Source organism: Lynx rufus, unplaced genomic scaffold (genome assembly GCF_022079265.1).
Source record: "Lynx rufus isolate CCGP_SWC_20201006 ecotype Redwood Valley unplaced genomic scaffold, mLynRuf1.p SCAF_17, whole genome shotgun sequence".
NCBI lineage: Eukaryota > Metazoa > Chordata > Mammalia > Carnivora > Felidae > Lynx > Lynx rufus.
This window is the reverse complement of record NW_025814831.1, coordinates 17,166,908-17,193,387: the sequence shown is the minus strand read 5'-3', so window position 1 is coordinate 17,193,387 and position 26,480 is coordinate 17,166,908. Positions and strand designations below refer to the sequence as shown.

The window sequence follows — 26,480 nt, the reverse complement described above, 5'->3', positions numbered from 1 at the left end:
TTAGGGGCAGCATCACCTGCTAGCGCTAGCCGAGTGACAGCAGTGTCCCTGATGAGAATGCTAGAATGCCAGGCCCCTCCTTGTTCCCTGAGATTTGCAGGATCCTACTGTGAGGGAGAAAAGGAAACCGCACTTTTGCAGATCTTGCCTTCTATCTGCCATACTTTTTTTTTTCCTATTCTTCTTTATGAAACTCTCAGACATAACCCCCCCCCCACGCCTCCCCTGCTTCTCAGGTGCTGTTTGTTCCTCCGTAATTTTTCCCATTGTATCGTGATGACTTATCCATTTTCAGACTCTTAACCTCTCCTGCCGCACACATATTGATATTTCATTACTTTCCTTACACTTTGGGATTATGGGTTTCTCTTTCATCTCAGTTTTGAATTAATATACCCTTCAGAAGGCTTCAGAGAAGCTGAACTCCTGTTAGCTCTCATTTCTGGGTCCATTAGAACTTATTTGCTAACCCCTTGCGTTGTTCTAACTCTGTTTTTCCCGGTTATTTTATCCTTTCGGGGCCATTCTTAGGCTGATAAACTCCATTATTTTGTGATCAATTGCACTTCAATTACCTCAGCTTTTAGTGTCAGACTCAACATAGTCACTCCCCACACCTCTTATCTCTCCTTTGTACAAATTTTGCCTCTGACTGACTTCATGCTTATCTCACCTGCTTCTAATTTCAGTTCAATTTTATTTCCAAGGGATACCTAAGCATGCTCTAATTTTGATAAATATACCCATGGCATCCTGAGCATTGCGTTGGAGCAGGGGAGAATAATCAATAGATGATTATACTTTCAATGGAATTCTGCCATGGGGACATGGGGACGATGGATCCAATTTGGGTAAGCTTAATCTTAAATTACTGTGGTGGACATATACATGTATTTTTTTTTTGTCTTTTTTTAAAAAAAAAATCTTTATTAAGGACTTATTACACACCATAAAGTTAGTCTATTTAAGTGTATAATTCCATGACTTTTAGTATATTTACAGAACTGTACAACTATTACCCCAGTCCAATTCTAGAAGATTCCCTTCACCTCCCAAAATCCTTTGCACTCACTTGCAGTCAGTTCTCTTTGCCATCTCAGCCTCAGAAAATGACTAATTTACTTTCTTTCTCCATATATTTGAGTTTTTGGTATATTTTGTATTAATGGAGTCATACAATAGTTGGTGTTTTGCAGCTGGCTTCTTTCACTTAACATAATGTTTTTGAGATTCATGTATTTTAAAGGGACATAACCTACCACAGTTTCCTGGGCACACAGAACATTCCTCTACCTTTCTCCTCATTCCTACAGTAAATAAGCCAATGGCCAGTCAGAGAAATCCATTTCTGAGACTATCTTTATGTTATGTGAGTGATGTCTAGACCAATAGTTGTACTGGCAAAATCATCACTCCCTTCCCAGTGTAGACCTGCAGACACGTTTGGTTAAATGCATGGGTCCCTCCCAAGAACTATGAACCATCAACGGAGGGGCAGCTGCCTCGAAAATATAGGCTTTCTATAATGCCCAATGCTCAAGGCACTAGCTTTTATCTTCCTCCATTTCTTATAACAGATTAAAATCCAGAAGTATTCAAAGAAAACCTGATTGAGAAACATTGTTTTATAGTACTTGTTTTCAATTCTTTTTTATGTTTGTATTTGTTTAAACAACCAATATGTACCCACTCTGTATCAATATGTCAGGATCCAAATAGGAAAACAGAAACCATTGTGTGTATTTCCAAAAGAGGGGATTAAATATAGGCCTTGGTTATACTTATGGGCTGGAGATACAAAACAGCAAAACACATTACTGAGAGGCTAGGATCAATTCCCACCAAGGGACTTTCCAAGGGAGGATATGAACTGTCTCTGGGGAACCCTGGAGCCTGTGTAATCAGACCATTGCTACTGTCATACTGTCACCCTCTCCGTGGCTTCCATCATCATTGCGGCTGCTGGAGTGGCTTCTCTCCTTGTCTCCCATGCTCTCCCCACTGCAGAGCCCCCACTAACTGAGCCCATCCTGAAGCCCACTGGCAAAGGAGACTGGAAATTTAATCTATGGAGTCTTGGCCCTTGTAGGGTAAGCATAAATCAGAAGAGTCCAAATGTAGTTGTGAAAGAACAGTGATTTGCAAGAACTCTGTCTCCAGCCCCAGCCCCATATTTTCCATTTGTTTAAGGAAGGTGATAAGGAATCCTAATCTGTAATGCCTGTGAAAGCAAGGTACCTCCAGCAGAGGTAATCTGGGGAATCAGGAGCTGCACCCACTCAGTCTCACCTTCCCCTCTGCCATGGTCCCGTTGGAAATTCTTGGAGTCCCAGGGCCAGCAAAGCTCAGTGTGAAAATCTACCTCTAGTACTTCTTTTTTTTTTCCTCACATCATCAAAAGGGACATGAAAGGATGATGGAGTTCTAAAGGCAAAGAAGAGATATGGACAGTTTGCCTTATATGAATCAAGATTTATTATAAGGACAAAGGGATCAGGAGAAACTCGTCAGTTTCTTGCACGTTGTGTGGTATGTAGCAGATTTTCGATAAATCTCTTTGAATAAATGAAGGCCACTGTTCCTTTTTCAGACATGTCCTCACTCTGGGTCTCAGATGTTCTGATATTAGAACACACGTCTGGCTTCAGGGAGAATGATAACAGCTTGATGTCGTTGTTGGTGCAGTGTGGCCCAAGATCCCCTTATGAAAGGCTGGGCTGTTCCCATACTTTGCTGTTCTCTTGCTGCAAGGGGATGTGAAACCCCAAGATCAGTCTCTTTCTACGTCAGGCCATTTCCAGCTTCCACGGACTCAGGCCGTGACCTCAGGGTAAATCAGTAAATCTCAGGATTAAGTGAGTGGGTTTCTCTTGTGCTGTGTGGCAAAAGCTATAGCAACATCACGCAGAAAGATGCACTTAGTTTGGTTTCCATCAAAGGGCAGGAGCTTGGCAGACCTTTACATTGTCATGGATTCCTCTCCATGGAAGGACGGGCACCTTCACTGGTGATTAGCTTGGCAACAAGGCATCAGTTTGTGATCCTGGTCTCAAGCACAGCGCAAATACTGCTCTCATATGCCTTTACGGAGCCATAAACCTGGACTCTAACTGTCTTCCTCCGTGCTTCTGTAGCACTTGCACAAGACCTTTCTCATGTCCCATATACGGGGTTGAAATTATCTTAGTGCCTGTCTATAACTGAGTCATTAATTCCTTGAAAGGAAGAAGCATCTTATTGAATATTATAACCCTGGGATAGAGTCAGTGCCTGACTGCCTCCCCTTGAAATAAAATGAGCCTCTGGACTTACCTTGGTCATATTCCCAGAACAATTTTCTTCTGCTTCCATAGTAATAGAATGTCAGCAGGGCACATGTTGCCTAAAGAAAGATGGCATTTGCCAGCCTGTCGGTCACCTAACTGCAGCCATGACCCTAAGGTAACGCTCATGAAGGGTGAGGGGTGATGAGTTCCACTCTGAGGTCTTATTCTTCAAAGGATAGTGTATGAGCTCCCTTGGTTGTTTCCCTCACTACTGCCGGCTGGGAGATCCTAAAACGATGCCACTCAACTGGATCCATTTACCCAGTGGAAGACATATATCAGGGGAGACAGCGTCTTCCCAGTCCTACACTGCCTACTTTCCTCTGATGGTAACATGAAAGATAAATAAATTCCAACATTTTTTAAGCCGCTGTATATTGGGCCTTTTTGCTAGTCAACATCTTAGCTCATTGAATACTGTCATTCCAAATTCCACATAAAAAGAGTATCAACCAAGGCTCCAACCGGTAACATACACAAAAATTAGGATGACTCAAGGAAGGGTTATTTACAAAATGATTATTATAAGACTGTGGTTTTAGAGGAATCAAAGGGATAGTTCAGTGTCCAGGTCTAATAGTATCTGACCGGCTACCACTCTGAGGTCCTAAGAGGCGAGTTAAGGGAGTGGTAAGTCAGCCCATCATGGAGAGGTGGTTGTGAAGGGTTGGAACCATTAAGAGGAGCAAATCTTTCAGTCAAGAAACCCCTCCCTCTTGTCCCTCACTTCTCTCCCCTGTGGCTGCCCTCTGGTGCAGAAAATATAGGTAGAGAGATAATCCATTATGTTTTGCTTTGGTGTCCTTATCTATATTTACATGTGGGTTTTTAAAATAATTTCTAATAAACTGCCTAATCGGAAACTCAGTGGGACTGGTTTCCCTCCTGTTGCTGATAATGCAATGACAGATTCCACAAATAATGCAGCCAACATTCCCTAGACATCAAATCTCTATCAGGTACAGTGTTAACTGGTGGAGACCAGAGACTTGGGACTGGTCCCGACGGAGCTGATGACCTCAGCATATTTTTCAACTAATCTTTTCCAGCAGTTCAACCCAGGGTATCCATGGTGGTTTGTGTCAACTTTTTAACAGTTTTCTTGAGAGTCACGAAGCATGATGATGATATGGGTATTAAACTCATATTCGGTAAATGCAGGTCTGTCGACTGAGAACTTAGTGTCCGGCCGTGGTACACTGAAAACAGCAAAGAACCGTGATTACTGTAGCAGACATATCAGAAGAAACTAGAAGTTACTCCAAGTTATCTTATAATGGAAAGTGTACATACAGGTCAGAGTTCTTAGCAACAAGCAACAGAAATGAAATTTGGCTGTCTTAATCAAAAGAGGCTTCACTGGAGGGATATCCAGAATATACAGAATGGAGGGCATCTGAAGAGTCGAGCATAAAACGTAACGGGAAGATTCTAATTATACTAATATGCGGTGCCTGGGTGGCTCAGTGGTTGAAGCAGCTGACTCTCGATTTCAGCTCAGGTCATGATCTCACAGTTTGTGAGATCGAGCCCCATGTCAGTCTCTGTGCTAACAATGTGGAGCCTGCTTGAGATTCTTTCCCTCTCCCTCTCTCTCTCTCTGCTCCTTTCCTATTCTCTCTCTGTCTCTCTCTCTCTAAAAATAAATAAATAAGCATTAAAAATTAATTAATTAGGTAGCTAATTAGGAAGCTGCTCTAATAAGGAAGCGCCCAAACACTCTCCATGAATATGCTCGCTGGCCTTGATCTCACCCTCACATACGAGTTAGGCCAGTCCCTACAGGTGGGTCAGCCCTCTCCACAACATCGAGCAGGGGTCCAGGTCCCTTCCATTTTGTTGCCCTGCCATCCCCGAAGGTATTGTCCTTTTTTGCAAGACCAGACCTACGTTGATACAATGACCTCATCTAAACCCGCAGAAATGGAGAAAGGAGAGTGAGGGCAAGGAAATGATCCAGTGGTCAAACTCGTCACATCTGCTCACATCCCAGTGTCTTAAACTTGGTCATCTGGTCACACGTAGCTACAAGTAAGGATGGAAATTGAAGTCTGTACTTCTCAGCCATGTGCCCAGCTTACACTTGAAAAAAATGAGTGAGAGGAGAATGGATACAGTGGGAGTGTTAGCTGTCTCAGCCACATCCAAGGACTTCCAAAGGAATAGCCACGTCAGACCCACAGCAAATGTCATTCTGCAAAAATGGTTTGGTCCACGTGGGTCTTTGGCCACAGCAATGAGACTGACTTCATACTACCCCCATAATTTACAGCCATCCACTAAAGTTTCAGAATCTCAGGAAAGAGAGTCCTACTGACCTGGCCAAAATCAACAAGTGTCCATCCATGGATACTCTGAGGCAGGAGGAAACGGGGTCTATGCCTTCAAATTCCATAATGGAACCCAGCACTAACACCACCAAAAATAAACCTGATGAGAAGCTCCCCAAATTAAATGCCTAGAAGAGAGTATTTGATATTAAAAAGCCAAAAGCTGCCATAAAATAATATTGTTATAAAGAAGCTCTTGTCTCAAAATTATCCTATAAATATTTTCCTTCATTCACTTCATTTGTCCACTCATTCCAGTTTTAAGTGTTATAGACTCTAGGAGTTATTGGTGGCACAGTACTGAAAATATCCTTACAAAGTCTTTTAATTTTTTTAATTTATTTTTATTTTAGAGAGTGAGAGAGCTTGCGAGCACGGTAGAGGGGCAGAGGGAGAGAGAGAAAGAATCTTAAGCAGGCCCCACACTCAGTGTGGAGCCCGATGCAGGGCTTGATCCCACAACCCTGGGATCATAACCTGATCTGAAATCAAGAGTTGGACACTCAACTGACTGAGCCACACGGTCATCCCCCCTTATAAATTCTTGACCAAAATTTTTAATAGCTATCAAAGGAGAAAAAAGTGATGATTTCAGTGAATTATTGAGTGTTCTTATAGATCTAATAGTTTCTAGCTCGTGTCGTGGGAATAATGCTCAGGTTCAGCTCCACAACAGTAGAAAGAACATGACTTTAGTGTCAGACAAACGTGGGTTTGACCCATATAATGTAGTCTAGCCAAGTGAATTTCCCTTTTTGAATTTCATTTTCTCATCTATACAGTGGGACAATAATCTCACCATAGAGAGCTATTTTAAAAGCTAAACTAGAGCATGAATAACAACTGTTTGGAGTGTGGTAGGCACTCAGCAATTATCACTTTCATTCCCTACCATTTCCATCCCTTGATATGCTTCATTTAGTTGCCAAGATAATGTGATGTCTGCTTTAGGGATACAACATATATTACAGTTAAAAGGCATCGTTTCTGGCCAGAAAACATATGGTCAACACACATGAATAACTTGAATTGCATAGGCAGTTTTTCTAATGAGTACTTCTTCCTCACCCAAATTACAGTTGAAGCCCGTCTGGAATTCTAAACAGCTAATAGCGTGAGATCTGATTTATTTAAAGAGGTGGGTCAGAGAATGTTGCAAAGATTATCCATCCAATTGGTATCCGAGTATAATTCTCAAAGCATTAAAAACATGACTCTCATGCAAACATAAAATAACTATGTGCCTAATGTTTTATTCAACTTACTAATTAAAGAAAGAGCAGGCAAGATGACAAAGGTGGTTCAAAGCATCTTGGGAATGGTGATGCATATAGTAAGTCAGTCAAAGGAATACTGAAATTAGTTTGGTAATAGATATAAAATTGATGAATGCCCTATGGAGCAATAACTGTAACCGTTGAGATTCTCTCCTTAACTGGAAGACATCTTCAAATTAACATGTTACTTCTTGGTGTCCAGACTCAAACCAAATAGCAAATAGCAAAATCAAACAAATGTGCATTCCCTAAATGACTAAATAAATCTTGTGTTACATCCCAATATAACATTGAAAGGACACGGAATTCTACCTTTTGCTTTATTTCCAAGTTTTAGATAACTTTTCTTAGTAACAATAAGCCCATTGTTAACTGACTATAGCACCTACCTAACAGCCTTATTTGGATTATTCAAAAAGAATCAATTGCACACATCACCACCTCCAACTTTGCAACTAACCGATGGAACAATAGTTAAAATATCACATTTCCTACTCAAATCATTTTACAACTCCCTCTTTCTCTTCCTTTCTTTTTCTTGATTAAAATTGCACAATTCATTAAAACAAAATAGCATATGGGCAATAGATATTTTGAACAGTAACAGAAAATATTAAATTCTAGAAAGTTTTAATATTGGGTGACCCCAAGAAGTTAGGTGCAAGAAAGCTTTCATTTGTCCGATCTGCCCACAGAAACCATAGCAAACAAAGGTAAAGATATATTTTAAGGTTCACATTCTTTTAAATAAACTAGGAATTCAGATTTTAAATGACAGGCAAACTCTCTGGTAGCTGCAGGGCTGGCCTGAGGCAAAACCATAAAATCTGCGAAGTGTGATTTTTGTGTTCTCTCATCCCCTTCCTGGCTCCTGTCTGCTTTCTTCTGCCCATCTGTCCATGACAATATTCACTCATCTTGGCTATTCAGTCTAATCCCCCATGATACCCTGCTCTGGACTGCCCTTCTAGCAAATGCCTCAGACATGGGAATTTTCCCATCTTACAGAATAAGAAATTTCTCTGCCTCTGTATATATAATTCATTGTACACACACAAATTCTTCTGGAAGTGATTTCTGTTAAATATAAGAAACTTCTTGGGGACAATTTGTCAATGTGCTCCCCATCTCATGTCACAGGTTGTGTGGATATCATGTGGGTATCATTTGCCTAGTATCTGATGATAAATAAGGAGTAATCAATACTACGACTTTGTGGAGGCAGGCTTCCTCGAGATTCCCTTAAAATCAAACCTGTAGCAGCCCAGTTGGGTGACCCTCATTCACTGACACCAACCGCCTCTGCTCAGACCAATGTTGCCTTCACTTTTATTAATGAAATCTTTTCTATGCCGTGTGTCTGCTCTTAGGTCAAATTATCTCTTTTTGTCTTTTATCTTCTCAGACATGGAAGAGACTGGATAGATGGAAAAAGGGCATAAGCTACTTCAAATTAAAAAAATTGATGGACTATCTACCATATAGGCACTCTAAGTACTAAAAATGTACAAACATGCAATACGCCAGAGTTTCCCAAACTTTCATGGTTCACAGCATCCTTGGTGTCTCATTAGGTTTTTTCCACAGCCCTCGCTTAGGGAAAAGAAAGTAATATCTGAAAGTGTCATTAAGTGAATTAAGTGGTTAGGTCCTACCAAGCTATTAACTATTCTATCATAACAAGTTAACAGCCATTCGAAAAATAATAAAATAAACAACAACGAATGAAACAGTATTTTAAACTTTATGTCTATTTATTAGTGGGATGTGGATGCCTGTTGAACACAGCACAAATTCTCAAATCAGATTACACGGCTACCCTCATTTCTTGCCCCACATTAATTTTTTGTGTGTTTTTTAGCACCACAATCATCAGAAACCCAGATTCACGAAGTGTGACCTCATGAGAAAGAATATAGTGTGATCTGGTTTGGAAATTATGAACTACCTCAAGCTTGCTGTTCGTGCAGTGACCTGCAGACGTCAACTATCGCTGTTTCCCTTGAAAATTTAAGCTATCCACGCCAGCCCCAGGAACTCTCTGGGTGCAACAGTGCAGTCTGGGAGCCATGCCAGCGTATGTCACTATTTCTATTCTCACAGAATTTAAAACTTGTTAAGTATACAAATATTCCCAATAACTATCATAAAATTTAGAAAATACATGGGATGCCTGGGTGGCTTGGTCAGTGGAGCATCTGACTTCGACTCAGGTCATGATCTCATGGTTCTTGAGTTCCAGCCCCACATCGGGCTGGCTGCTGTCAGTGCGGAACCTTCTCTGGATCCTCTGTCCCTATCCCCCTCTCGCCCTCCCTCACTGGCGCTCTCTCTCTGTCTCAAAAACAAATAAACATTTTTAAAAAATAGAAAAGACATGAATTAAGACAAGCATTTGGAAAGATCACATTTGACTCAAATTTTTTTAAAAAAAATGAATTTTAAGAAGAACCTGGACATTTGGGTAGCATTTTGTCAGGTAATGATAGATACCACAGGAACTGTGATGTCAGCACCGCAGATTATTCTGAATATTTTGGTGAAGGTTATGAACAGGATACTGTGGACGAAAGGCCAAGTAAAACACAACCTCAGGGATGCTCACCCACCTTTTAGTAAAGGTGGCAGAACGAGTTGCCTAATCTGGCACAGAATGCAACATGTGAAACATGGAAAGGGTTTTTTTATTAAGAGAAGTGGCATGAAAAGATAATTTAAGAATGACCTAAATTTGGGGAACTCTCTAGGGGAAAATACTTACTACATCTCACAGCTAGTGTACTTAGCATGAACCCATGAACCCAAAGGAAACCAAAGTTTAATTACAGATCCAGCCATATTTAAAGTATCTTCTGGGGCACCTGGGTGGCTCAGCCGGTTCAGTGTCTGACTTCAGTTCAGGTCATGATCTCTCCATCTGTGAGTTTGAGCCCCGTGACGGGCTCTGTGCTGACAGCTAGAGCCTGGAGGCTGCTTCGGATTCTGAGTCTCCTCTCTCTCTGCCCCTCCCCCACTCACGCTCTGTCTCTCTCTCTCTCTCTCTCTCAGAAATAAACAGTAAAAATTTTTTTAAAAAATAAAGTGTCTTCCATGCCTGTAAAAGAAATTGGTACACACTAAAAAATGATCCATAGTATCACTAGTAACAAACTAGCGGGAGGTATCAACTGTTTCTCTTACTAAATACGTGACTATGAAAATTATCCAGGACAGATTTCATTTCCTTTAACATAGACCTATCAGATTAATGAGCCCAATTTTCAAACCAGATGAGCAAAACATCTTGGAATTAAAGAGAAAAATCCTTATCCCATTTTTATTTATTTCCCAAATGAATCCAATTTCCCAAAGTATTGCTCTCTAGTTTTTGCCAAAGCAGAATAAATTTATCAGTTCTGGTATAATAAAACATATTAATAATTTTACCCAGACCTTTTAAAAGTGCTTGGGTAACACTGCTCAATTTATAATTTAGCAGCTACTGGCTGATACGGTTTTAAGCATAAGTGAAATTTATTATGCTCATATATCTAAACTTTTACTAAAACTTATCAGAAACCCACATGGCCTAGAAACATATACATCCTGAGCAAGGAACTAAAGTGGTGTACAAAATCTTATAGCAGTTCATTAAGAAGAGCCCCCCACAAGGTGTTATCAACCATTCATCAACGAAATTGTAGTCTACCATAATCATGACAAATATTTTAGTATTTAGTAAATTCTTGATGGATTAAAGATTTTCAAAATATTGCGGTGAAAAGATGTCCATAGAAATTCCAAACCTGGCCTCATTTGTAGGAAATGCTCCCATTACTAAGACGTGTATGGATCATCTAAAATTACAAACAAATAGAGAATGAGCTCTAATCACCACCAACAACCGTAAAGATATTATTAATCATGCTGCTTTTGTTGGTAAGGAAATAGAGTCAGAATTTAAGAAAAGCCTCAAGATCGTGGTCTATAAAAGCTATTCATCTAAGGCTTCTGACTCCTATTTTATATGCTTTCTAATAAATATCTTGCCACAGATGAAACAGACGATAGGCCACCAGATGTGATTGGAGAAGCTCTATCGTGTTTTCTGGCCAATAAATATGCCCTTTCTCCCCTGCTAGGAGGCCAAAGGTAGGCCATTTGGGCCATTTTCTTGGGTGAAATCATTAGATACCTTTCAAAATGAAAATGTTAACTTGGTTGGAGATAATATATGTGCACGCTTTTAATACATTTCCTGACATATAGAAAGCATTCAATAAATGCTTGTTATTACTTTTTAATGACCGCATTAACACTCAATCTATTAGTAAGGAGTCATTTGTCAGATTAACTGTCATTGAGCAGTGTAGAATCAGAGAGAACAGGACACGGAGAGATAAATTTGATCGGGGAGGGGAGAGAGAGAAAAAAAAGAGTCTGTTCCAACTTGAACACTGACTCAGCCTCTGGCAGATAGGTTGCTGCAATGTTAATATTGATGTTGTTAGAAGAGAAGGATACTGCAGACGTGCTTTACCTTCTTCAGATTTTTTTCTTCAGGGCATCCGTAAGGATCATTTTTATCTTTTCAGCATTTCAGTGCTTGCAATCTGCTCTTTTAGCTGCTGGCTAGATGTTACACCGAGTGGCAATTGGAAGGCATTGTTAAAATTGGGGGAAAAAAAAAAAAACAACCGTAAGAATCACACTACTAGGTGCTGAATTCCAGTATTCCACTGGATCATCTATGGTAGTTTTAAGGGTTTCAAAATGTCACCTTGAGAAGCTGGATGTGAAGCTTCGTGAATATTTGTCTTTGCCCCTTTTTTGCATTCAACGGAGCTGCACAAACTTCCATTAACTCTCCCTCAGACAACATTTTCTAGGGGAAGTTCATAATCTGTCTTCAGCTGTGATGTCTTCCATAGCTCACAATTCTTCACCCCCAGCTGTCAGGGCCATCTGCGCTCGCTCTCCTCCCAAGCCAAGTCTTTCTCCCCCACTTCCACACCTCACTCCATGGAAAGAACACACAGATATAACTCTGAATTGGCAGACAACTTTAAAACACTAGAGTTTATAATAACTCTAGATAAATATGCTCCGAATCTGGTTTATTTCAAGTTATATAGAGCTAGAAGAACTACTGATGAGTCATATAACACAGAACCATAAGTTTCCAGGTCAAATCTCCTGCAGACCCAACACTACAGAGACAAACTTTATATTAATGAATGATGTGATCACCTCGGAGAAGATTACCGAATTCTTCCTATGAAGTTTGAGTAAATCAATCCTTTTCCAAAGGGCTCAGCTTACTAACTTTAGGAATTTTACACTCATAAGAAGTATGTCCTTTTACCACTGAAAAGATTATCTGCAGTCCAGAATTGTCACAGTCTCTCCTCTTCCTCCTCAGATTCATCCCACCCCCAAGTGCTTTAAATACTTGCTTTATCACACACACAACGTGTATGTGTGTGAGTGCGTGTGCATAAAACATTAAGTTTGCTAACTTTGTTTAGAAATTGAATATTTCTGGGGCGCCTGGGTGGCTCAGTCAGCCAAGCATCTGACTTTGGCTCAGGTCATGATCTCACGGTTCATGGGTTCGAGCCCCGCCTCGTGCTCTGTGCTGACAGCTCAGAGCCTGGAGCCTGCTTCAGAGTCTGTGTCTCTCTCTCTCTCTCTCTGCCCCTTCCCTGCTCTTGCTCTGTCTCTCTCTGTCTCCCAACAATGAATAAATGTTTTAAAAAAAATTTTTTAAAGAAATTGAGTATTTCTTCTAGAAATTTTATTTTTCTCAATGACCAAGTCAGGAATCTCATTCAGAGATTCCAAAGTCTGACTGCACATTGGAATCATCTGAGAAACTTTAAAAAATGCAAATGCTCAAGTCCCTCCCTGAGAGGTCCCAGTGTACGTGGACAGGGGTGTGGCCTGAGCATATAGACTGTTACAAGCTACTTGGTGATGCTCATATGTGGCCAAGGTTGGAAGCCACTACTTCAGAGGGAGAGACCTCTGCCATATGCCTCATTCCCAATGGTGGACACTAACAAGTCAGGCCACCATTGGCATATTGCATGTTTTCAAAATTCACAAGTAGTTAAGATGTGACCGACTATGGGCCAGCAGCTGTGCTAAGTATATTGCATTGCCTCATTTCATTCTTTTTTTTTTTTTTAATTTTTTTTTTCAACGTTTATTTTTATTTTGGGGACAGAGAGAGACAGAGCATGAACGGGGGAGGGGCAGAGAGAGAGGGAGACACAGAATCGGAAACAGGCTCCAGGCTCTGAGCCATCAGCCCAGAGCCCGACGCGGGGCTCAAACTCACGGACCGCGAGATCGTGACCTGGCTGAAGTCGGACGCTTAACCGACTGCGCCACCCAGGCGCCCCTGCCTCATTTCATTCTTAAGATAACATTAAGCTTCTATTTTTCAAATATGTTCCTGTCGAGACAAACTAGCAAGAACTATCGGCTGCTTCCCCTCCAGATAATCCTTAGAGAAACTGGTGAAGCAAGAAGGGAGCGTGGATCTAAAGAACCAACAACAGAACGGTCAGAAACTCTTGGGGAATCTGAAGGTTCTTGTGAGCTAGAGGATGTCTGTGAAACACAAAAGGGGAGGGGGCATGCAGTGGTCTGGAGCCGTAGGTGAACAGAGTGGGCAGAAGGAGGAGAGTCTGAAGCATGTCCATTTCTGCTCTTGCCTTTTCGCTAAATGTTCAGCCCACACACTCAGGAGGGACAATCACTGGCTGCACCTTCCCTTCATTGGCTACACCTTCCCTTCAGGGTTTGGTAGCCCTCAGAGTCCGTAGAATAACAGCCAAGTGGGACAATGACCTCGTTGGGATGGCACACTGATGAAACAGATCTTGGTGGTTAGTCACCCTTGACCTTGTTTCCCCATCTTCAAACTTGCAGATTTACAGGAAGGATACTGTATCTTCTAATGCTGAATCTTTTGTAAAGGTTAAATGTGTATTTCTGACCCAAGCAGATGCCCAGTGGTCTGACAGCAAATGGATGTTGTCAAGAGTGGCAGTGATGACCAAGGCTCCGCCCATTTTCTTTCCTTAAACTAAGGGTTCTTAACCTGGAATTCAGAGACTTGTCTTTAATGATGAATATGGAAAGCTACCATAGTATCAGTGGTTCCTGTAACTTTGTCACCAATGTAATTACAGACGTTTTCTTATTATATTATGGTTGTTGCCTTTATCCCGAAATAGCCTTTACATTCATTGCTCCTTCAAAATGATGACAACTGTTTACCAGACATTATACGAGATTTTTTCATTTAATCCATTAACAAGAAGATATAGAGAATTATAACACAATGTTTGAATATTTTATAATTTAACTTCAATATGATTGGTTTCCTTTGTAATCACATAAATTTTATTCTATGCATTTCAAAATGACATCTTGAAAAGGATTTCATAGGCTTTCCTAGGTTGCCAAAGGGTCTATGACCAAAGAAAGATGAGAAAATCCTGTTTAACCTCACCAGAAGGAACATGCAGAGACTTTGGGTCTTCCATGAATATGGCAATTCCATGAATTGCCAAAGGGTCTATGGCCAAAGAAAGATGAGAAAATCCCGTTTAATCTCACCAGAAGGAACATGCAGAGCCTTTGAGTCTTCCAAGAATATGCCATTCTTACCAGACTATGGCAGAATGGTGAACTGACATTCACCATTTGCTCATGCCTCCCCTGATTTGCATTCCTATATTGCAGAGGCTGGAATTCCATGAACTAATACTGCCCAGACTTCAGAACATATGCTAGATCGTAGCATCTATATGGGCAGACATATGTATATATTTTTATGCCTGCTCCCTACAAACTATATCTGTATCTCTCTGCTGATGCACATGTGCATGTGTGTATAAACATACATATGCATGTGCACCCACACATACACACACACACACACACACACCCCTCCAGAGTAGGCATACCCATCTATCTTCCTACCAATAGTGCATGAGGGTTGTAAATCCCTATCACTTGGAACTGTCCCATTTCCTAATTTCTGTCAGTCCAATACGAGATTTAGAGACAATTCCTATGTCCATAACGGGGGGGGGGGGGGGGGCGGGGTGGAATGGACAGGTACAATATAGTGGAGGCATACAATTCAATAAAATGTAGACTTCTACACACAGGACACAGAACTTTTAAAACAAAGTATTGAGTGGAAAAGATAAACTAATAAGGTATAAGGTATATTGCACGAAATAATTTATATAAATTAGGACTATATACAAACAAAGCAAAAATACATGTTCTACAAGAACATATACAAATAAAAGGATACACATCAAAACACATTAAAATAGTCACCTATGGGAAGCAAGAGTAATGGAACTGAGTCATGGAGGGGTAAAGTGAATAAATACAATGAGACTCACATGGACCAATGACAATAGTGTCCCAAGAACTGAAGAAGGTAAGTAACTAACTCTCTGTACCTGAGTGCCTATGTCCACAAAAAAAGACGCAGACTAACTCAAAAGGTAAGTCATTTGCCCAAACTTGTACAGATAACCCATGATGAAGATCCGTTTCAAAGACAGATCTTGCTTCTAGAAGGATGGCTAGTGAGAGGCCAAGGAGATGTACATGGCCCTACCTGTGTTTATATTTATTCTCTCAATTTGGTCATTGAACGTACTGCCTGAGATATATGTAAGTAGTCCTGTTTTCTAGGAAAGAACACATAACATCACATAACAGCTCACACAACCAGGAATTCAAGCCAGGTTTTTCTGGCTTTATAGCGCATGGTTTTTGATATACAATATGGCCTCAGTGAATTCTGCCACGGCTACATTCACTGTTTAGTTTCACTAACGATCTATATAAGGTGTGACTTTCCAAGTAGCTACACTGATAATTAAGTCTCTACAGACCTATAGAGCTAACACCAGACAAGAGTTCCCTGTTCCGCTTCCAAAACATCCACCAATAGCAGGATTTTACCATATTCCATGTTAGAAGTAAACTGCCAGCTATGGTTGGGGAAACATTCTTTTAATTGCTATAGTCTGTCCATACATCTTGTCTGGCCATTAATATTAAAGAGCGGTCAGCTGCTTTTAGGGGAGCGTTCAGAGAAGGTTTTTGGGGCACTGATACAGAACCACTCATTTCGATAAATATGAAGGAAAAGTCAGGCTTTTCATTACACAAAAAAAGTTAAAGATCAGAAGTGATTCAGAGACCTCAAGTGCATTGTAAAGGGGGGAAAAGGGAATGAAGGAAAAAAATGAGAGAAAAGAAAAAAAATAAGTTTGGTAAAAAAAAAAATTTTTTTAATTGAAAACCCTCATCTGGTAAGTTTAACTATAGACACTCGATGGCAGAAATTTCAAAAATAATGAGCCACCTTCTGAACTAATTGGTCTGCATAATGTGACACTCTTGAGCGCTCAAGCAATTCATTTGTTTGCAGAAGACACACACATTGCTATTCATGGAAGGATTGAGAGACTTCTCGAAAGGGACTGAAAGTCACCTGGGAAAGTTAATGTCATCGCTTCTCTGAATAATGTGAAAGATGAAGGCGATATCCAAACCTTGAAGGAATACGAGCAGTTTCAGTCGTGCCTGAAACAGCTGTCTTCATCTGATGTCTAAGGAAGATAGATCCAGAAGGACTCGATTCTGCTGTTGTCTTGCAAAGGATCTTCAAGACAATCAGGGAAGAAACCAGAATGATGTGATTTTTCCCAGTCTGCGTTGTTTTACTCTTGCTACCTACTGACCCCCACTGCCTCTGCCTTTCTCCTCTGGTAAAGGCTCCAGAATTTTGCTGTAAGTTTAGAACAGGTTGGGTGTTTCCAGCTCTGAAGGAAAGATGATGCTTTCATTTCCCAATTGATAGTTCTTCCCTTCTTGGGAGAAGAGAATCTTTGAATTAACAGATGGAAAGGGTCAGTATCCTAATCCTGGGCATTACAGGATCGTGCCCGCCTTCCCTGCTGCCTCCCTCAGTGATATTCTCACCAATGACCAATCTCACACTTCAGTTAAACTCCCAGGCACCCTGCAAATGAAGATTATTAAAGTAATTAAGTTCATAAATACTTAGTGAGCAGTTTTAATGCCCAAAGCACAGGGCTAGATTCTTGCAAAACCAAGAGCAATGCATATCAACATAGTTCATGTCCTAATTGGGACCAGTGTTGAAGAAAAATAATTACACAATTAATTGTTTAATAAAAATGTTAAGTCTATTCCATGCCAGGCACTGTGCTAAGTACTCCAGATTACTTCCTCTAATTCTCATGACAGCTTTTTGAAATTGATTTACTTATCCACTTTACAAATCCCCCCCCCAAAAAAACTAAGACTCAAGAAAAATAAGTCATTTTTTTTCAGCATCACAAAAATGGTAAGCAAAACGATCTAAATTCCTGCAGGCCCGCCTAATTCTGAAGCACCTCCCCCAACCTATTTAAAAATTCAAGTACAGGCAACAGTTTCCATGGATAGGGATCTTCATCCATTCTGTCACCCATATTTTAGTTTGCTGGATTTAAGTAAGAAAGGATTTATCCTGTAGAATTCTTCTTTATTTTTACCAATCGAGATATCCTTAACACTATCTTAAACTGATATTTGAAATTGCAGTATCTTTTGGTAATGACACTTAATTATCCCCTAGACTGTCTTTTCATACTCCACCTGTAAAGGCAAGGAGAATAGTATCTGTGCCCTTTGCCATACCACACAAGAGTCTCTTCCTTCATCCTGGAGATTGAATCAAGACTGACCAATTGCAGTATCTCATTGTTTCCTTGGAGATTATTTTATTTCTTAAAAAAAAATGGTAATCTACAAAATGAAGATATTTTCAAGAGTTTATTTTGATCTCATAGTTAAAACCTGGTAATGTGGTTCACTCATAAATCAACTGTTTTTCCTTGCAGAAAACTCAAACATAAGTCTAAGGATGGTCTGTCTACCATGAGCTCATCTAATCCACTCCAACGAGCAAAGAAAAAACACTGTTGTGTGTTTTTTCCATCCAGCTCAGGTAACATAAACTTGAAAAACAGTAACGTGTCAGGGATTCAAATAAACATAGCTTCTTCTATCTGCCCTACAATGTAAATTTCTCTACAGGCTTTGAACTGACTCCAGCAGTGGGCAGGCCCACCCACTGTTTTCTCTCTTTGTTGACCTAGGAGAGATGATTCATGCCTTGATCAAGAAAGAAACAACCATCCATCAAGGTAAGAGCCTTTGGCTGCCCCAAACATCAGCAAACCCAGCCAGCATGCTCCCTACCTTAAAGTACTCGAGCACATTAATTTCAAACCTGCACCCTGTAGATCTATTTGGAGCAGTCTTGGGCTAATGTTCTACAAACAAATAAATCACCTTTAACAGTACTGTGCAGCATCTAATACTATCCACATGTATAATCCATATAAATCATCATCTTGGGGCAAATATTTTAAACACCCTGAACCTCAGCGGGGAAAACACACACACACACGCGCGCATGCACACACACAATTAGTGCTAGAAGTCGTGTTAATACAATAAACTATACAAGTTGAAATATCACTCGAACATTTAGTGAGATAAACCCAGACTCATGGTTTTTATCTTTTACCCATTGGCCTTAACTAACCCATTACGTTTACACAGAAGAAACTCTAATCCCCCCTCTCATGTGACAGCATGTGTCTGCAATCCTGACTTTGGCGATTTCTAGGAGGTTTTTTTTCAAAGCCTTCCTCAAGGTCGTGATTCTCAGCAACTGTTGATGAGGGCCTTGCTCCAAAATCTGTCATTTCAAGCAGCCTTCCTGTTTCCCCCCAAATGTAGCCTCTCTTTTGGGGCACTGTCACCAAGTTTATGTCGGTTTAGATTTAGCTTTAAGACACTCATTAACCATTTATTTCAAAAAGTTGTCAAACTTAAGAAAGAATTGCAAAACTAGTACAAAGAATCTTCTTACGCTTACATCCAGATTCAATAAATGCTAACATCTTACATAACTGAAGTATAATTTTCAAGATCAGGAAATTATCACTGACATATTATTATGTATTCTCCATTTTTCTCCAAATTTCATCTATTATTCCTACTTCCTATTTCTGATTCACGATCCAATCAGAGATCGTCTTTAAAGTGCAGAATCTCAAAGTTCACAAAAAGCCCATAGTGAGTGCATCCCACCCCCATAATTTTTCTCTTTATCCTACCTCAAAACAAAAAGAGTTCTTGAGCAGAAGTTTCATTTAAATAAAACATCACTCCGACAATAGGAATGAGAAATTAGTTCAGAGCAACTGGCAAAGCCAAGGTGGTAACCATGATAAGCAGGTTTTACATGAGAAGAAAATCAAAGGCTATTTCATGTGAATAAAGTCAATGTCCCCCATCACTCCTGGAACTAATTCACACACAGGCTGTGATGCTATCATGGCTATGGAGAAGAGCAAGGGAATTTCAAAGCAACTCAAGGCGTTAATTAAAGCAATTAAAACTTCCCTCTTCTGCTATAATTAAAGGAGGAGCAGCCTTCTCTTTCAGCGTGCGAGGGTCCGTGAGCCACTCTTCCACCAAAATCTACAGAAGGACCAGTGCTCCCATCACTTGGATGAGGCAGGTGTGCTCAGGTGTTCAACTCAAGGCCTGAACTTGGAAAGCAAATGTGGAATGCAGGCCTTCAGGCAGTTTCTCACAAATTAGTGTTGCTACTCTCCTTCTAAATATTACAAATTAAAATTTATACACACGCACACATTTTCATACACCCGCATACATGAATTCACGCACATCATCATCGTAAAGCTGCCACGTGTCCTTTGCGAACTAAAGTTTCACTACCTAGGAAGGGCGTACTTAGGAAAAGCTAAAAGCAGAAAGGGCAAACCGGCTAATGGCTTCAGTGAAGAAATTAGAAGCAGCCTCTCACTAGCTGGAGGGAAATAGTTGATTTCTGTTCCACATACTGCTCTTGATCTTGGGGAAAGGATCTATGGGCCCAAAGATGCTTAGGTGGTAATGGGAGAGATAGACACATGCAAACATAATTATAAGATTTTGAGCTAAATGCAAAGATAGAGGTGAGTCCTGGCTGGTGGATAGGATGTGGTAAAGGGAGAGGAAGCCATACATGAGAGCAGACAGTATCCTTTTTGAGGGGAGCCGTTCTGTGGTAGCCTCATTAATTGGAGGAGACCATGACTCAGCACAGTTCAGCTACTGAACACTGATGACGGATATTCAACCTTTTCTTTATTTTACTATAAATGATCGTCGTCTTCTCCTATCAAAGGCCAGCATTCCTCTGGTGCAGATTCTGTTTCTTCTCCCTTCTTCAAGGATACTGTTTCAGCAATCGTTTGCTCTTTCCTGAATTCACAGTCTTTCTTGCAGTACTGGATCACTCTAATTAGCATACAATAAAACTATTATTTTCCCATGTCAATAATAATAATAATAACAATAATAAACCTCTGCCAATTCTACAATTTCTTTCATTTAATTTTCCATTTTTTTAATTCTCCTTCCCTGAAACACTCCAAAAAATTATCTACACTTGCTTTAATCAATTTTTCTACTCTTGTTAACTGTTAATCACACCGTGGTCAGGCTATCAACGCTCAAGATTACCAATGACCTCCATGTTGCTAAATCCAGTGGTCACTTTAAGCTATGTGCCAGTTACTAGGACACAGCAGGTGCTCAAGCATCATTTGTTAAGCGCATGAATAAAAAAATGTAGCTAACACATAATCAAAGAAGATCTTTCTAGGGGTGCCTGGGTGGCTCAGTTGGTCAAGCGTCCGACTTTGGTTCAGATCATGATCTCAGGGTTTGTGAGTTCAGGCCCCGCCTTGGGCTCTGTGCTGACAGCTCAGAGCCTGGAGCCTGCTTTAGATTCTGTGTCTCCCTCTCTCTCTTCCCCTCCCTCACTCATGCTCTGTCTCTCTCTCTCTTTCTCTCTCTCTCACACACACACACAAAAATAAATAAAACGTTTTAAAAAGTTAAATAATAAAAAAAGATTTTTTTAAACTGTACAACATAGAGTTGTATATTCAGAGTAAAAAGTGAGGGTAATACTTGTAAAAAGTACTTTCAAAAGTGCTTAATGCATGAATCAAAATTTTACCAACCAATCAACTTTTAGACATGTCAGCATAAAATATGAGTCATGCAATAAACAGTCAATGAAGTGGAAAGAAAATGTCTTTCACGTTCAAAGCGAAATTCACTTAAACAGCATAAAGAAAAAATGCTATCTGAGATACTTAAATTATTGCAAGCTCGTCTTTGGTGTTTTTAGGTCCAGGTAAAAGAGTATTCAGGGTGCCTGGATGGCTCAGTTGGGGTGCCTGGGTGGCTCAGGCAGTTCAGTGACCGACTCTTGATTTCAACTCAGGTTATGATCTCACGGTTCATGAGAATGAGCCCCACTTTGGGCTCTGCGCTGACAGCACAAAGCCTGCTTGGGATTCTGTCTCTCCTTTTCTCTCTGCTCTTACCCTGCTCATATGCACGTGGCCACACACACACACACACACTCCCAAAATAAATAAATAAACATTAAAATAAAGAATAGTCAAGAATCCCAGAGTCGCAGAAGAACAAAGTCAAGAAACAAGGGAGTACTGAAGGGTGGGAAGGGGCTTCTATGAAGGTTGGCCAATAACCCTAACAACAACAACAATAATAATACAGTTAACATCTATTGAGCATTGAGCTATGTGTCCAATATTACTTTATGTATTTTGTATTTGTGATCTTTATTCCATCTTCTCACTAACCCTTGGAAGTAACTAGAATTATTTTCCCTAATTTTGTGATGAGCAAGCTGAAGCCAAGAAAGTGAAGTAATTTGTCCAAAACCATGCAGAGTGTCTGCAGCTAGTATGAGATGGGCCAAGATTCAAACCCAAAGAGTGTAAGCACAGTCAGATAAGGAAACTACAGTTCAGCTCAGAGTCTGGCGGATGCACAGAGCGTTCCATGTAACCTTCCCAAAGGCAGATCTCAGGAAGTCCCTCAGGCTTTTTCTCGGTGACAAGGCCAACACTCCTCTTAGTTAACTGATTGAGTTAGTATCAGGACCTGCATGGCACCTAAACAAGATGGAATTTACACTATTTACGGCTCTCATCTAAATCAGGACCTGGTCTCCAAAGATGAAAGCCTGTATATTACCCCGCATCCCATTATAAAAAAACTCCTCCAGCAATTCATCCAAAAACAATTAATTAAAGAAAACCAGCTAATGCTTTCAAGCCCCACAAATTAAATTAATTCATAATTAATAAGATAACAGCAATCCACTAGGCTATAATCATTTAAACCAGTAAAGCAGGGTAATAATAAAGTAATCAATTTTATCTCTTATAGAAAGAGACCTTAACACATAGTTTATTTATGCGAAAGAAATATGGTCAGCCACCTGTAGGAAGTGAATGTAAGAAATTAATTAATCAAAAGGATCTTTGGGAGAGAAGTTTTCTTGTTTCAGAATCAAAAGAAACTGACATCCCTATTCTCTAATGTGAATATAGATAATTGAAGAATAACCTACTGCTGATAATCACCATCTATGTGATAGAACACATTTACAGAAGTTCTTAGTATAACAGTTAATGGAGGCACAATCTGTATGGCTGTGAAAGTATAATTTTGGGAGAGCTAGTAGTCTGCAAATGAATTATATAATTACACCTGAAACTTGCATTTAAGAGCACAACAGTGATAAGAAGAGTCCATGAAAAAGCTTGATTTATACAAACAATAGAATAGTGGTTACCAGGATATGAGTGGGTGGGGGAAATGGGGAGGAATTGATCAAAAAGTGAAAATTTCCCATGAGAATATGACTAAATTCTGGGGCTCTAATGTACAGCATTAGGATTATAGATACAATATTGTACTATTATACCTGAAAGTTGCTTAAAGAGTAGATCTTAAATGTTCTCAACACACACACACATACACACACACACACAATGGTAATACGTAATATGATATAGAGGTTAGCTAACACTATGGTTGTTAGCTATACAATTGTATCAAATCAACACGTTGTACACCTTAAAGTTACATAATGCTATATGTCAATTTTATCTCAATAAAGTTGAGAAAATAAGAATCCATGAACGAAGAAATTTTGGAAGTAAATATGTCTTAAGCATAGGAACACTGGGCAAGATTTGAGGGAGATACAGGCCAGTTTAACAGAGAGTCACATAGCACCTCAAGATTCTGAAACTTTTATTCTAGGGAACTTGAAAGCAGATGTTACTAAAAGGATAATTTCATCAGAAAGAAACGGTCAAAGTAATCTTAATGAAAGAAAATATTACTGGGGATTGGGATTATTGTTTAAAATGTCAGACAAAGTATCCACAACCACATCTCACCATGCATGAGCCAATGCTAGGCTCATGTGAAGTACCAGAAAATCAGAAATATCAACGTCCTCTTGCCAGACTCTGGGTTCTTTCTCCCTTACACGCATACATGTGGAAACTGTGGTCTTTCAGTGGAGTTATGAGTCTGCTTAGATAGCATTTAAGGCCATTTTCTTTCTGTTAGAATTTGCCAACACCACATGAATCAACTGGTGTGGTATAGAATAAACATTTGGTGTGTTAATAAATTGGCTAGCATGTTTTCAACTTATTTATTAAAATTCTGTGTTTGGGGGCACCTGGGTGACTCGGCCGTTTAAGCGTCTGACTGTGGCTCAGGTCATGATCTCGCGGTTTGTGGGTCCGAACCCCGCGTCGGGCTCTGTGCTGACAGCTCGGAGCCTGGAGCCTGCTTTGGATTCTGTGTCTCCCTCTTTCTCTGCACCTCCCCTGATCATTCTCTGTCTCTCTCTGTCTCTCAAAAATAAATAAACGTTAAAAAATTTTTAATTCTATGTTGGAAATGATGTCCAGCAAAGTGTCCTCAATGTTCTTCCCCAATATTGTAGGTCTATGCTAAAAAAAAAAAAAAAAAAAGTAATGAAAAATTTTATTTCAGGTTGGAGCCGGAAAAGATTTTCTTCTCTTTATTATAGCTTTCTTCAGGCACAATTTACATACTATGTATTTTACCGAACGTAAGAAGTTTTGGATTTTTAATAAATTTATACATTGTGCAGTCATCAACAGAATCCAATTTTAAAATATTTCCATAATCCTCCCAAATTTTCTTGTGCCTATTTCTGTTCCATTCCTTTTCTTTCTACCAACCCCAGGAAATCACTCATGTTCTTACTGTCTCCACAGATTTACTTTCTTCCAGCTGTTTCACTGAAATCATTGGGTATGTGATCTTACACGTTGGCTTATTTTACTTAACATAACATCTTTGAAATTCATTCATACTGTAGCACGTATCAGTAGTTTATTTCTTTTCATTGTCAAACAGTGTTCTATTGTATAAATACGCCGCATTTTGTTTATCCATTGATGGGCATTTCAATTGCCTCCAGTTTAAAGCTATTATGAATAATACTGCTAGGAACATTCCCATATTAGTCTTGGTGAGGACATCACTTTTAATTTTTTCCAGATAGATACTTAGGAGTGAAAATCGGTTGGTTTTATGGAAGGCATATGTTTAACATCTTCCAAATCTTTATCCAAAGTGGTCATACCATTTTATTTTCTCAGCAGTAATGTATGGTGATTCCAACTTCTCCAAATACTCACCAGACCATGATATTTTCAGTCTTTTGAAAGACATTGTCATAAAGAATATGTAGATATAGATGTGTTGTATAATCTACATTGGGGAAATCTACATTATCCCAATGTCTAGTGATGTTGAGAAGCTTTGCATTTGCTTATTAATAATTTTTATGCCCTTGTATCATCTTTGGTAATACGTCTATTCAAATACTTTGCTCAATTTTAAATTGGTTGTTTGTCTTCCTATTAGCCAATTGTAAGGGTTCTTCATTCCAAATACTAATTAGTTTCCAGATACATAATATCCAAATATTTTCTTTCCATCTGTCATCTGTCTTTTCATTTTCTTAGGGGGGTCTTTGGAAGAGAAAAGATTTTAATTTTGGTGATGAAGTCAAATTTATCTAATTCTATTTTATGAATGTCCTAAGAACTTTTGCCTAACTCAAGGTCAGAAACATTTTATTTTAGACATTTCATACTTGTAGCTCTTATATTTTGATTTGTATTCCATTTTAAATTTTATTTAAAATTTAAATAAATTTAAATTAAATAAATTTAAATAAAATTTAAATAAATTTGGGTTATGATTTACAGACAGAGGTTCTTGTCTTTGCATGTGGATACCCAAAATTGTTCCAGTACTATTTGTTTAAAAAACTATCTTTTTGTCATTGAAATTTCTTTGCATCTTTGTTGAAAATCAATTGGCTTCCTGTAGGTCTCCCTCTGGACTCTTTATTGTGTTCCTTCTTCTACATTCTGGTGGTTTACCCAGTACTACGGCATTGGAGTGGCTTTATAATGAACCTGGAAACCAGGTAATACAAGTCTTCAGGTCTCCACTGCCCTTGCAGACAAATTTCCTATCAGTCAAGGCTGTGTGGCGAGCTTGTCTAGCCCTTCTAAGGCTCTCTCAGCTCCTGAATCTTTGTTAAATTCATAGTAGGTCCAACCCCCTAACTACGTCTACAACCTCAGGCTAACAGAGCTTTGTGTTTTCCTTGGTTCCTAGCAAGTTTGCTATTTTTCCCAGCAATGCCCAATGGGCATGAGTTTTCACTCTCTGCTTCAAACCAAACCCGGCCCCAAAGGCAGAAAAATGTCCTGTTTTCACAGCCAATCGTACCCTGATAAAACTACTTTGCAGACTGAATTAGAGGGGGTGGATTAGGAGCAAACACAGGCAACAAGGCTGTAGACTCCCACACTCCAGTAACCAACTCCCCCCCCCCCAGTTTGTTTGCCTAACTTGATTTCCGGAGCAATGAAATGGTTATGTTTCACCATGAAGTCCAGTTTTCTATTTATTGTTTTGTGGCAAAGACTCACTGAACTCTATACCACCATGGCTGGAAATTCTGCCCCATGAAAAATATATTTAAGATATGTTTCTAAAAATCGAGCCAGTTATCTAAGATAAGATTGCTGAATAGGGTTCCTCCTATTCTTGTTTTTTTTTATTCAAAAGACATGCTGGCTTTATTCAAACAACCTAAAGTATAACCTCCTGGTGTGGCAGAGGTAAGCTTTCTCTATGAAATCAACATAGGTCTTCAATGACAAATATGAGCAGGTAAACAAATATCACCAGGTCTCTAAATTTTTTTCAAGCAGTATTACAAACAGAAAGGACAATTTTATTTTTTTCAATTAATAAACCAAGTAACTTGCCTTCATAAAAAAAAGAAAGGATATAGATATATTCTATTAATATCCCCAGAGAGATTTGAGAAAATATTACATCCATAGAACCAGTTGGTATGAAAAGGGAGCAATTAGGAATAAAGATCTCTTATGTGTGAAATTAAAATTAGATAGTACAGAAAATACATCAGAACCTGGAGAAAAGGGACAAGGAGAACGATAACA

The 26,480-nt window shown here is 39.5% G+C and overlaps 1 protein-coding gene across 7 annotated transcripts in view; it reads right to left on the bottom strand.

The window, feature by feature from the left end:
- Nucleotides 1–2,457: 2,457 nt before the first annotated feature.
- LOC124512592 (uncharacterized) overlaps nucleotides 2,458–26,480 on the bottom strand; it is a 189,737-nt gene continuing 165,714 nt past the window's right edge. For all 7 annotated transcript variants that reach the window (XR_006962160.1, XR_006962162.1, XR_006962157.1 and 4 more), the window contains one exon: nucleotides 2,458–4,525. The gene's annotated coding sequence lies outside the window, so the exon portion shown is untranslated. The remainder of the gene's footprint in view (nucleotides 4,526–26,480) is intronic.